This window comes from Etheostoma spectabile, chromosome 18, assembly GCF_008692095.1.
Source record: "Etheostoma spectabile isolate EspeVRDwgs_2016 chromosome 18, UIUC_Espe_1.0, whole genome shotgun sequence".
Taxonomy (NCBI): domain Eukaryota; kingdom Metazoa; phylum Chordata; class Actinopteri; order Perciformes; family Percidae; genus Etheostoma; species Etheostoma spectabile.
The window spans coordinates 3,547,749-3,560,139 of NC_045750.1; the positions used below are offsets into that span (position 1 = coordinate 3,547,749).

At 41.4% G+C, this 12,391-nt stretch overlaps 1 protein-coding gene and 1 long non-coding RNA gene across 10 annotated transcripts in view; one reads left to right on the forward strand and one right to left on the reverse strand.

Moving 5' to 3' along the window:
- LOC116706152 (uncharacterized) overlaps positions 1-4,963 on the forward strand; it is a 10,774-nt gene extending 5,811 nt beyond the window's left edge. Inside the window, exon 3 of the long non-coding RNA XR_004336155.1 lies at positions 4,852-4,963. This is a non-coding gene — a long non-coding RNA (uncharacterized LOC116706152). The remainder of the gene's footprint in view (positions 1-4,851) is intronic.
- Positions 1-12,391, reverse strand: part of myt1la (myelin transcription factor 1-like, a) — a 78,923-nt gene extending 66,532 nt beyond the window's left edge. For 7 of the 9 annotated variants that reach the window (XM_032542736.1, XM_032542739.1, XM_032542741.1 and 4 more), the window contains exon 1: positions 12,015-12,353. The gene's annotated coding sequence lies outside the window, so the exon portion shown is untranslated. The other 2 variants (XM_032542737.1, XM_032542738.1) reach the window with 2 other exon arrangements.

Sequence of the window (12,391 nt, forward strand, 5' to 3'; positions counted from 1 at the left end):
GGTGTGTGATGTGATGCTGCAGTGCACAAACCAAACAACACAACTGAACAGAGAGAGAGAGAGAGAGAGAGAGAGAGAGAGAGAGAGAGAGAGAGAGAGAGAGAGAGTTTGGGAGAGGTGCAGTGCTGCATCCGGTCTGTCTGATCTTCTGTCTGTCTGTACATCTGAACTACGTCAAAGCGGCTACATTTTTAGCCACAATCAGAGCTCCAGGGAGGGTGATGATGGTTGTTAGGTTGGTCCATGCTCCATACTCAAATATATAACCATAAACTGTAAAAAAAGAATGTACAAGCGGTCCAGGTCTGAAAAGTGAAGCCAATGCTGAAGTCTCTTAAAGCTGCATTCTGTCTAATTTCCAGCAGGGGGTGACTCCCCTGGCTCCAAAAAGAAGTCAGTTTATATAGAAATCTGTGAGACAATGAGCCTACTTCTCACTTGATTTATTAGCTCAGTAAAAATTTTCATAATGAGTTTATGGTCTCAATCGCTATAGTCTTCTTCATAACAGCATGACGTTCATTTTGTAAATGGCGGTCCCATTTACTTTAAAGGTCCCATGGCATGAAAATTTCACTTTATGAGGTTTTTTAACAATAATATGAGTTCCCCCAGCCTGCCTATGGTCCCCCAGTGGCTAGAAATGGCGATAGGTGTAAACCGAGCCCTGGGTACCCTGCTCTGCCTTTGAGAAAATGAAAGCTCTGATGGGCCAATCTGGAATCTTGCCCCTTATGAGGTCATAAGAGTGCGTCAGCTAAATTGTCAAACTTGAGGCTTCAAAAAGCCAGTGCTGCTGCGTCCAGACGTTCATGTTTCCCCGAGCATAAACCCTAAGGATTTTGTCGATTAACTGACTTGGTTTAGCACCTGCTTAACATCTGATTGATGGATTATTTAGCAATTTGGTAATAATAGAATCTTTATTGATCCCCAAAGAGAAAATCTGTGTTACAGTAGCAAGAGAATATAAATGTCAAAGTAGAAATATAAATAAAGAAATATAAGGAGTGTGGATTTGTACGATATTTACATAATTAAAGGATTTTTTATGATACAGTATTTAAATAATTAAGGAGTTGTAATGGTGAACAGTAATAATGAATAAATAGTAGCAGCAGAGTATTGCACACATTTTAAGCCGGTGTTGTTGCACAAAACAGATAATTTTGTCCAGTTTCAAACTGTTTGTCCGACACTTAGGGGGAGGAGTTATAAAGTTTGATGCATTTGATTCGTTACATTTCCTGTGAAGGACTCGTGTAGAAGCGGTTCTGCAGTAGTTTGGTGGTGTGAAAACACACGAGAAAAAGCAGCAGCAGCAGCAGCAGCTAAGCCTGGTGTGAAGGCCCCAGACTCCCTCCTGTACATCAGCCCCACTCCTGGTTTCCATGGAGACTGGACTGATCGGGTGATTAGCCGCATCAATTAACCTCTGACCAATCACAGAGAGAGCCTGAGCAGCAGCAGCAGCAGCTGGCTGTGATCTGCAGATATGATCACAGCTGAATTCAGACATGCGAACACTGCATGCTAAATAACAATGAACGCATGTGGGAATTCTGCATTAGCATAGCAAATTCCATATCTGCACGTGTTTCATAACCAGGTCCACGGAGCCAATCTTTGTTTGCTTTTAAAGCATCGTGGTCCATGTATTGATTGTCTGTTTAATTTGGAAATTGGAAAAAAATCTTGTTTTTGTGTTTGTTTTGGGGCCTCATACATGCAAAATGTCTCCATGTTTTCCTGTTTTCTTCTTAAAATCTGTCCAAATAACTTTTATTCCTGCTATTTGTGGTGTCTTTTTTTTCATATTTTCGGTTCAAGAACATGGATGGATACAGGTTCCCACTCCACACGTGAATTTAAAAAAACATGCAGGGTTTACTGGCCATAATGAACCCTGTTACACTTCATGTTCACCCTCTCATACCCTGTAAATGTGAGAGTGTGGAAGGGGCCCGGGCCGCTCCGCCTCCCCACAGCTCGATGACCAGGTCTGTGGTGTCGTGTCAGCACTTCAGAGGAGATAAAGTCCTCTCCAGCCCTCAGACTATCTTCTGTCAGAGGATATTCACTTCCAAACAGGAACTCATCTGCTCTGAGTATCTCTGCACATGGTTGCAATATTAAAACGTCTGCGGGCTGACTATGTTTCACATTGAATTTTGCTTTTCACGACGAACAAAACCAGCTGTTTCTGTATGTCAGATGATTGTGTAAAAAAAACAAAAAAAACATAGGTAAATCCTGGGCTTTTTTTGTACATTTTTTTTATCCAATGTATTTTTTATAATATTTCCACTCGGCTTAAACAACCCTGCAGCAAAAGAAGATATTTTAAACAATACATTGTGATTTGAGGCATGGAGGGCGGACTTAAAAAAAGGAATCGATTGAAAGAAAACTTGTGATGCATCTCAGATAAAAACAGCAATCTCTAATTTAAAGCTGCTCCAATTTAATTGGCTGATGCACAAGGTGATCAATGAAACTACGTTCATCTTGTCTGGGAACTTTCCTCTTGGTCCTTGGATTAGTGTCCAACAACATCTGAAACCCCAAGAACTGTTGTTCATTGTAAATGCAGGGGAAATTCAATAAAAAATATTGTATAAAAAATAAAATATGTTTGACTAAAAGTAGGATTTAATGATGATGCTACTTGTTTTTAAACCCTCCCTCCCTCATTGGGGGGGGGGGGGGCACTCTGGGACTGGCAGGCGGACGGGTGGATGTGGTCAGTGAGTGAAGCTTTAATGATCTGTAACAAGCAGGCGAGGCAGGTCGTCAGTGGCTACAGAGCTCCTTAATCGTTACTGCTGAAAGATTAGTGTGTGTGTGGTGTGTGTGTGTGTGTGTGTGTGTGTGTGTGTGTGTGTGTGTGTGTGGTGTGTGGTGTATGAAGAGCAAACATCCAGACAAGTCGGAGGTGATAATATGTCCCTTTCACAACCAAAGAAATCTGACTCAAGGTCTTCTTTCTGTATCCAGACTAGGGTTCGGGTACTGAGACCCGGTGCTTCCACGGCACCGGTGCCTTGACGACCGTTATCTTCCGGACCGCATAGCAACGCGGATTTTGCCTCATTCTGGCAACAGAAGCATCGCTGCATGTGACACTAGTTAACGCGGGTTAGGCGTCCAACAGTCTGAAGCTGCCGTTGTCGGAAAACAACTCAGCCGGTTCGTTTACTTGAAACTCGCCTCGCCAGCCTCGTGGTGCATTCAAAGTTATTGTAAAATACCCTTTTCCCATCTAGTGGTTGTTTTTGTTGTTTACCAACAATTTACTGGTGAAATAAGTCATTGCTATAAGCTATTGTTATTACATTATTAATTCAGTCACACCGACTGAAGGAAACCTTCAGTTCCCAGTTAACACTGTCACAGGTAACTGAGTATGGAGAGGTCAAAGGTCACAGCACACGGAGCAAATTGAAAGAGTTTTCCATTAATCACAACTTTGCCACTCGCGTGCAGGATATTACACACACACACTTCATGAAGAACAGGATCTACCCTCGATGATTCATTAAAATGTGTGTGTGGTTTATACACTATCAGCGCTCCAGAATAGAAAGTGGATGATGTGTGTGTGTGTGTGTGTGTGTGTGTGTGTGTGTGTGTGTGTGTGTGTGTGTGTGTGTGTGTGTGTGTGTGTGTGTGTGTGTGTGTGTGTGTGTGTGTGTTGTGTTCCTGACCTTCATTGTTTAAAATGAGTTAATTAGATTGATGGGTGTCTTGGCAGCAGCTTAGATTTCATAAACAGACAGAGGAACAGACAGACAGATAACAGACAGACAGATAGAGGAACAGACAGACAGACAGAGGACAACAGACAGAGAGATAAACAGACAGACAGACAGACAGACAGAGGAACAGACAGACAGACAGATAGAGAGGAACAGACAGACAGATAAACAGACAGACAGACAGACAGAGGAACAGACAGACAGAGAAACAGACAGACAGAAAAAAAGAACGAAGAGGAACAGACAGACAGAGAAACAGACAGACAGACAGACAGACAGAGGAACAGACAGACAGACAGAAGACGCGAACAGACAGACAGATAAACAGACAGACAGACAGACAGAGGAAACAGACAGAAGAGAAACAGACAGACAGACAGAGGAACAGACAGACAGAGGAACAGACATAGTAGGAACAGCAGACAGATAGAGGAACAGACAGACAGACAGAGGAACAGACAGACAGACAGAGGAACAGACAGACAGAGGAACAGACAGACAGACAGAGGAACAGACAGACAGACAGAGGAACAGACAGACAGATAGGACAGACAGACAGACAGAGGAACAGACAGACAGACAGAGGAACAGACAGACAGAGGAACAGACAGACAGACAGAGGAACAGACAGACAGATAGAGGAACAGACAGACAGTGGAACAGACAGACAGTGGAACAGACAGACAGATAGAGGAACAGACAGACAGACAGAGGAACAGACAGACAGGTAGTCCAGACGAGGCCTCGTTGTTTCAAAGTGACAGTTTCCTCTCCAACAGGACAGTAACCAGCTGAATCTCCATTATGGAGGAACACTTTCACGCACACACATTGCAGCGTAAAGATATGCGATATAGATATAGAAGATATATCAGTCTCATCTCAACGTCTTATATGCCAAGGAGTTTTTTACTTCTTGTTGGGTTGGACTTTTTCCGTATAGCCTTGAAATTGGGTTGACATTAGATGTGCAGTTTGGGGTCACGATGCGGGATTTATTTCCTGAACAATCAACAATCTGGCTCGCCGAGGATTAGTCTAAATCCAGGACGTTTCACTTGTTATCGACGATGCTATGGACACCAGGCTATAGACGGAGCCACGGCGCCGCTGCTAAACAGCCTCGGGAAGGAACTTGTTTGGAACATGTGTACATTTATAGGTTGTTTTAGTCGTGCAACAGAAACCTCAGATTGGACAGATAGTCTAGCTAGCTGTCTGGATTTACCCTGCAGAGACCTGAGGACCAGGGAACCATAGTCCTCAGATTGGACAGATAGTCCAGCTAGCTGTCTGGATTTACCCTGCAGAGACCTGAGGACCAGGTAACCATGGTCCTCAGAAATCCACCCGAGTTTTAAATTACAACACAAAAAAAGCCCAAGGTAACATTGGTTTAGCCTGAGCTGCAGATTACAGCTGCAAAGATTAATGTCAACTATTAAATGAATTGCCAACTAGTTATATAATTGATTAATCCATTTGTGTTATGGAAAAAAACCTTCTCTGATTCCAGCTTGTTAAATGTGAAATAGTGGCGGACAAAACGAGATATTTGAGGACGTCGTTTTGGGCTTTTGGGAAACACCAATCCACATGTTTTACCATTTTCTGACATTTTAGAGCCCAAACAACTCATATTGATTGAGAAAGATAAGCAACAGATTAAGCAACAATGAAAATAATCGTTAGTTGCAGCTCTACTGTCCTCATTAAGCGGCCGAGTATCTGCTCTTTGCCTGGTCGAGTCTGATTTTTAAAAGGAGATTTAGGGTTAAAAAAGGAAGCATTTGTTGTCATAAGGAGACAAAAATCAATTTGTAACACAGATTGCGAATGGTGGCAGCATCATGTTTCAGAAAGCTCTAATGCTCATGCAACAAGTGGGCTTTGATATTAATTTGTGTCAAATTAAGTGAGAGCAAACGACGTTATGTTGCAAATCCCAGCTTGTGAATTGGTAATTCGCTGAAACGGGCCCCCGGTTTGGTTTGTTGTAAAGCTGCATTCAGCGTTGTTGCTGTGACTACAGGGCCACGATCAACCCCAAATAAAACGTACCAACACATCTAAAACTGAAACCAGGGCGCACAAGCGCTCTGCCTTTTTTATTCCCACGAGTTTACAGACACGTCTCTGCTGATTGGGTATCACCAGGGACACACCCACCAAAGGAGAGAAACATTTCTCAAAAAACCCGTTGCACGCCTTTGTCGCTCCCCAATGTGAGTTGAGTGCAGATGTGAGTCGCGCATGCTCAGATTTCAATGGTTTACGGCATAAAGTGTCATACTGAAATCCATAAAATAATAAACTTTTCTCATCACAAACAATAGCAGAAGATGGGAATCATGTCAAAAACATTGTAACTATCTATAGGTGTTTGATTGCTAACGTTAGCTCAAAATGCCATTCCAGTGACAGCCTTTGTTGTGTTTGATTGCTAACTTGTAGCCCTTTTTTTACTGTGTTGACAGAAGCCTCTTGTTAGCATCTTGTAGGCTACTACATGACGCACGACTCAAATCTGCACTCGACTTACATCGGGGAGTGACACCGTTTCACACCGTTCCAAGGAAATGTCGCAAAACGGTGCACACCGTTCTGAGATTGCACGAGCCCCACATCCTTGCAATAAGTTGATGAGTGAAATCTCAGAACAGACAGGAATGCAGTCGTCTTTGCCAGACCTTCCTCCACAGCGCTGCAAAGGAGGGTCTGGCTACTCCACACAGCCATTAGCAGATGTAGTTGTTGCTCTTATTTTGTGTCGTGTGTTGCTTTGCTACCGTGTTGTTCATCCTCTCTTTGCTTTAGCGCTGGTAATATGTACGTGACGCAGGAGTTTTACTGTAAACAACCACTGCGATCAGGTCTTCAGAGCTACAGGTGTGAGTGGAGACCTCTATCTGTGAGTACCAGTCCTGGATGATGGCGGCCTGTAAGCTGCGTTTAATATCCCCTGTCACACACAGGTGGTGTTCGGCTGCAGAGAGCAGGAAGCTTTATTTGGGTCTGCAGTTATGAATGATCACCAGACTCCGTCTCTCCGGCTCCGCTGAGAGCAGACAGGAAATAAAGGAGTTTTTCTCTTTCATTACTTTTTGAGCCGAGTTAACCTGATCTCAGTGTTTAAACAGCAAAACAGTTGGCTCATCCGCCGCAGCCTCAGGGCAGGTTTCACTGAACAAGAATAGTGTTTTGTCCCATCACTCACCTAGCACTGCTGTGACCCAGCAATGAAGAAGATGAAATGATGCTCATATATATATATATATATATTTTCTTTTTTTAACCAGGGCAGCCGTTTCCAGATTACATTATGTGCTTACATAATTGCAAAAGGATTCTCCAATGTTTTCTTAGTTAGTTTTTTAAAATGATATCAGATTAGTGAACAGAATGAGCCTTTGGAACATTGGATGAATGGTTGCTGATAATGGGCCATGTAGATATTGCATTAAAGATCACCCCCCCCCCCCCCCCCCCCCCCAGAGATGGGAAGTAACGAAGTACAAGTACTTCGTTACTGTACTCAAGTAGATTTTTCTGATATTTTTACTTTACTTTACTATTTATTTTTGTGGCGACTTTTTACTTCTACTCCTTACATTTTAACACAAATATCGGTACTTTCTACTCCTTACATTTTAAAAATTGGCTCGTTACTTTCGTTTTGTACAAGAGGTTATGTCGGACAATAGCGCGGACACGCGGCACACACCGCGAGCGGGTGCGCGCGCTACACGGAGAGAAAAGTGAGAGAAATTAAAAGTAGACAAGCTGTCCCGAGGATAACCAGCTGAGATTGTGTGTGTGCGTCTTTGAGAACTGTAAGTCGTATAACTCATGTTGTCAGTTCACTTAAGCCTGTTACTGGTCTATAGTTCTTCACATTTAAAGTAAGTTAGCTAGTGGTTTTGGTGTGTTCTTCACCTGTTAGCTAGGTTGCACGTTGATATTAATCAACACTTTCACAGCTTTATTCGCATGAGTTTTTTTTTTTTTTTTACCGAACTCCAGATACTGTAATTCAGTTGACAAGTGGATGGAAACTTAGCTAGAGAGAAGTTGTCTCCGTCTGTTTTAACAGACAGACCTGGGGTGAAGTTGGAAACCAGAATCAGCTTTAATCCAGTCCTAATCTAGTCCTCAACTTTCACATAATTTCACTGGAGTTATCCTTATTATTGTTTACGTCATCAATACCAAATTCAATCTAAATGGATAGGATTATATCAACTGTACGTTGCATTTGACGCACCACTAAGACAACTCAACAGATTCAGCATTCTGCATTAATTCACAGCAAATCATTGAGGCTTGATGGCGCTAACGTTAGCACATGGTAGTATGGATGGTGCTAACGTTAGCACATAGTAGTATGAGGGCGACATGATTGAAAATGAAGAAAACACCAAGACATTCCCATCATCCTCCGCCTTATCTGAGAGAGATGTTCGAGACAGTAGGCATCAAGAAGGACTCCTGGCCAGTGTGCTGGGGAACTTCTTCATTAATGTCTGTTTAGACATTCATATTTTAATCCTTTATTTTATTTCCAGAAGCAATATTTGAGCACACACCTACATGTAGATTAATTTACATGTTTACAGGGGGAAAGATTAAAAATAGAAACTGGATCTGTGAATTCTCACAGAATCACAACTGAATTCATATCTTGCTAATAAGTCAGAATCTTATTAACCTGGAGCCCCAGTTTCTGTCATTATAATCATATATGTTATGTTTTAGACCTATTGGCAGACATCCATTTAAAATGTAGCCTTTGCCATATAAAGACATGTCCTCCATGTCCACTGAAGTTCCTCAGCGTTTCTCTAGTAACATTTGTGTGCTCCAGGTAGATTTCGCAAGGCTACTTTTACTTTTATACTTTAAGTAAATTTCCAAGCCTGTACTTTGTTACTTTTACTTGAGTAAAGAAGTTTAATCAGCACTTCCACTTTTACCGGAGTATTTTTTAACACAAGTATCTGTACTTCTACTTAAGTACGGAAAGTAAGTACTTTTGCCATCTCTGCCCCCCCCCCACACACACACACACACTCAGATCAGCTGGGATTCTGTCTAATAATAATAATGATGATAATAATTCATTTTATTTAAAGGCGCCTTTCTCGGCCCTCAAGGACTTCCGGTATGGAAGTGGTATGGAAATATGTAAGTGAACCCAAACCTTTGACCGGTAGTGTGTGTGTGTGTGTGTGTGTGTGTGTGTGTGTGTGTGTATATACACATATATAGATAGAGAGAGAGAGAGAGAAAGAGACCCACTAACACTATAGAGGTTGCACAAGAAGTAAATATAGCAAATCAATCCTAACATTGTGTTAACTTTCATAGTTTGTATATTTAAATGCAATTTAATGCATTTTATTTTTATTAGCATTTTTTTGTTGTTGTTTCAATTTGCTTAATAACTTTTCACATTTGTATTTCAATGTTTGCCATACAAAATAGATGTATAGTGTCGATATCAATGATCCTAATATTGTGTAAATGTTCATATACAATACACTGTTTACTGTGTTTTGTCCAAATATTTGGACAAATGGTAAGTTGAAGCTTTGGCAACAGTGTTATTGAAACTTTCATGCCAATAAAGCCCCTTTGAACTAAAATGAGAGAGAGGAGAGAGAGAGAGAGAGAGAGAGAAGAGAGAGAGAGAGAGAGAGAGAGAGAGAGAGAGGGGAGGATGTTCTTGGTATCCATAGCTTCCAACAGTAAGCAGAAATGCGTATGAAATAAAGCACGCTTAGGTGTCACTGCACGCTCTCGCCTTCCCTCTCAATCACTTTCAATCATTCATTCAAACAGAAACCCATCAGGGCGCGTGCGTCTGTAGAGCCACACTCAACACTGCTCTGATCCTGAACACACCGGCAGCAGCTCCACAACCTTTCTCATCTTTGGTTTTGTGTTAGAGATCCTCTCAGTCTTTGTTGTCTAACTTGGAGCCTCCACTCCACTGCTGATATTTAGTTATTTTCAAGGGCCCCTCCCCGCATCCACAGCTATTCATTTTAGCATCTCTTTGGGCCCTCCTCACATGAGGGCCCGGGTACCCTGTGTATATTTCCCCCAGTAAATATAAGACATCATAAACAAAGACATTTGCAACATGAAATTGATGCAGAAAAGGATCAAATTGTTGCAGAAAATTCACCAGAATGCAGAAAATGAAGTGGAAATCTCAATATTGCTCAACAATGGAAAACTCACATTTTAGGTGATTATGTCTGATATATTTTGACTAGAATTTTGATGAATATACTGGGTAAGATATAGCTTTTTTGCATATCTGTCATTTGCTGATTTATTTAATAATCTGAATCTGCCAAGGTATCAAAGCTGTCCAATGTACTGCAGTAAAAATGACAATATTAAGTGGAGTATAAAGTACCATAAAAAAGAAATACTCAAGTAAAGTATAACAACTCAAAATGGTACTTTAGCACAGTACTTGAGTAAATTTAGCCTACATGAGTGGTTTTACAACATGCTGTCACTTGTTGTGTATTGTTTCATGCATTGCACGTGAAAACGTGTTTTATGTGTTTGACTTTCAATTCCTTTGAGACAATAAAATATCAAAGTCATATTTACTCAAAGGGAAATTAATTCTGTTGTAATGCAACTTAAACTCATGTCAACATACCTTTTATTTGACTTTAGAAGTCAAAAATGTTTGCAAAGATTCATGCAAGTCAATTACAAAAACTTCACGGTTATTATTATTAGTCCTCAGACACGGATGCTGTTGCAAATGTTGGTGTGCAAACAGCGAAACTAAAAAAATAAAAAATAAAAAAGGTGCCATAAGGTCACTGCAGACCCACTAATTAGAAGCACAGACACTCTGTGGAAGAATTACAGCCCTAATACGAGCACTGACACCCTGTAGGAATATAACACATCACGCACACTGGTACCAGACTGGATTATCACATCCTATTATCCTCCATTCTATAGCCGCTATACCAAACAATGCAGCCTTCACACAGCACCCTGTAGGAACATTACCGACATATTATAAGATATTACGAAGCACCACGGGCGTCTTAAAGTCATAACACAAATTATATACGGCTATGATAATGAAACATGAGCATAAATATCAAAAGGTGCTATCAGGTCACAGGAGAGGGAGCAGCACAGCTCACTGGAGGAATGTAGCAACATTATTCCGGATATAAAGCTAAATATAAGACTACCAACGCTGCATTATGACACATTAAAACACAAATATTACAGGAATATCATAAGAGACGAGCCTTGAGACAAAAATGACGGGAGTATCATAAGACACATGCGGGCACACTTTCAGAGCTCGTTGCAGAGATTTTATGGAAGGTAAAGCTAAATGTAAGCCTATAACGCTGCATCGTGACACATAATAACACAAATATTAATATTAATAAGATATGTGCCTTGAAACAACAGAAGCATCACTGCCACACTATAGTAGTACCATAAGACACATGCAGACACACTTACAGAGCTCATTACAGAGTTTTACACAATATAAAGCTAAATAATAAATATAACATTATAACGCTGCATTATGACATATTATAATATAAATATTACAGAGATAGCTTAAGATAACGTGCCTTGAAACAACAGCAGCATCACTGCCACTAATATATGGCACATGTAAACACACTTTCAGTGCTCATTACAGATATTATTATTATGGAAGGTAAAGCTAAATATAAGACTATAACGCTGCATTATGACACATAATAACACAAATATTACAGGAATATAATAAGATATGTACCTTGAAACAACAGAAGCATGACCACCACACTCTAGTAGTCTCATATGACACATGCAGACACACTTTCAGAGCTCATTACAGAGATATTGCAGAAGGCAAAGCTACATTTAAGACTATAACCGTGCATCGTGACACATTCTAACAAAATCCTATAGGAATGTCAGAAGATACGCGCCTTGAAACAACAGAAGCATGACTGCCACACGTATGACGCATGCAGACATGTCAGATCTGATTCCGGAGACATTAAAGAAGACTGTCAACACATCTGCCCTGCGAGACAACAGGAGCGTGACTGACACACTCAGTCAGTGAACGTTACAGGGATATTTTAGAGGTGACCGGAGCTGTGAGGCGCGTTCAAAGACGCACACAGGCTACATCGCGTCTGACGCAGTTAATGAGTGTTGTGAGGAATGTTATAGAAAGAAAGAAAAGAGAAAACATACTGGAATGGCGAAGATGGAGACTCCTCTACAGTTTCTCTTCTTCCTCCTCTCCCTTTTCCTCCTCTGCTCGGAAAGTCTGCAGCCTCCCTCTCTACCTCTCTCTGTCACACACACACTCTCTCTCTCTCTCTCGCTCTCTCTCGCTCTCTCTCTCTCGCGCGTTCTCTCTCTCTCTTTTGTCACCGTGTATCTGGCCGTGCCTTCACTGGAGGGAGGGAGGAGGAAGGGGGGGAGACCCAGACAGACAGACAGACAGATAGAGACAGGAGGGAGAAGAGGATGTTGGTGATGAAGATGGTGGAGGGAGAATAAGACACTGCAGCAGAAAAAGAAAGAAAAGGAAAGACGGCGGGTTTACCTCTCTTTTCCTCTTTACT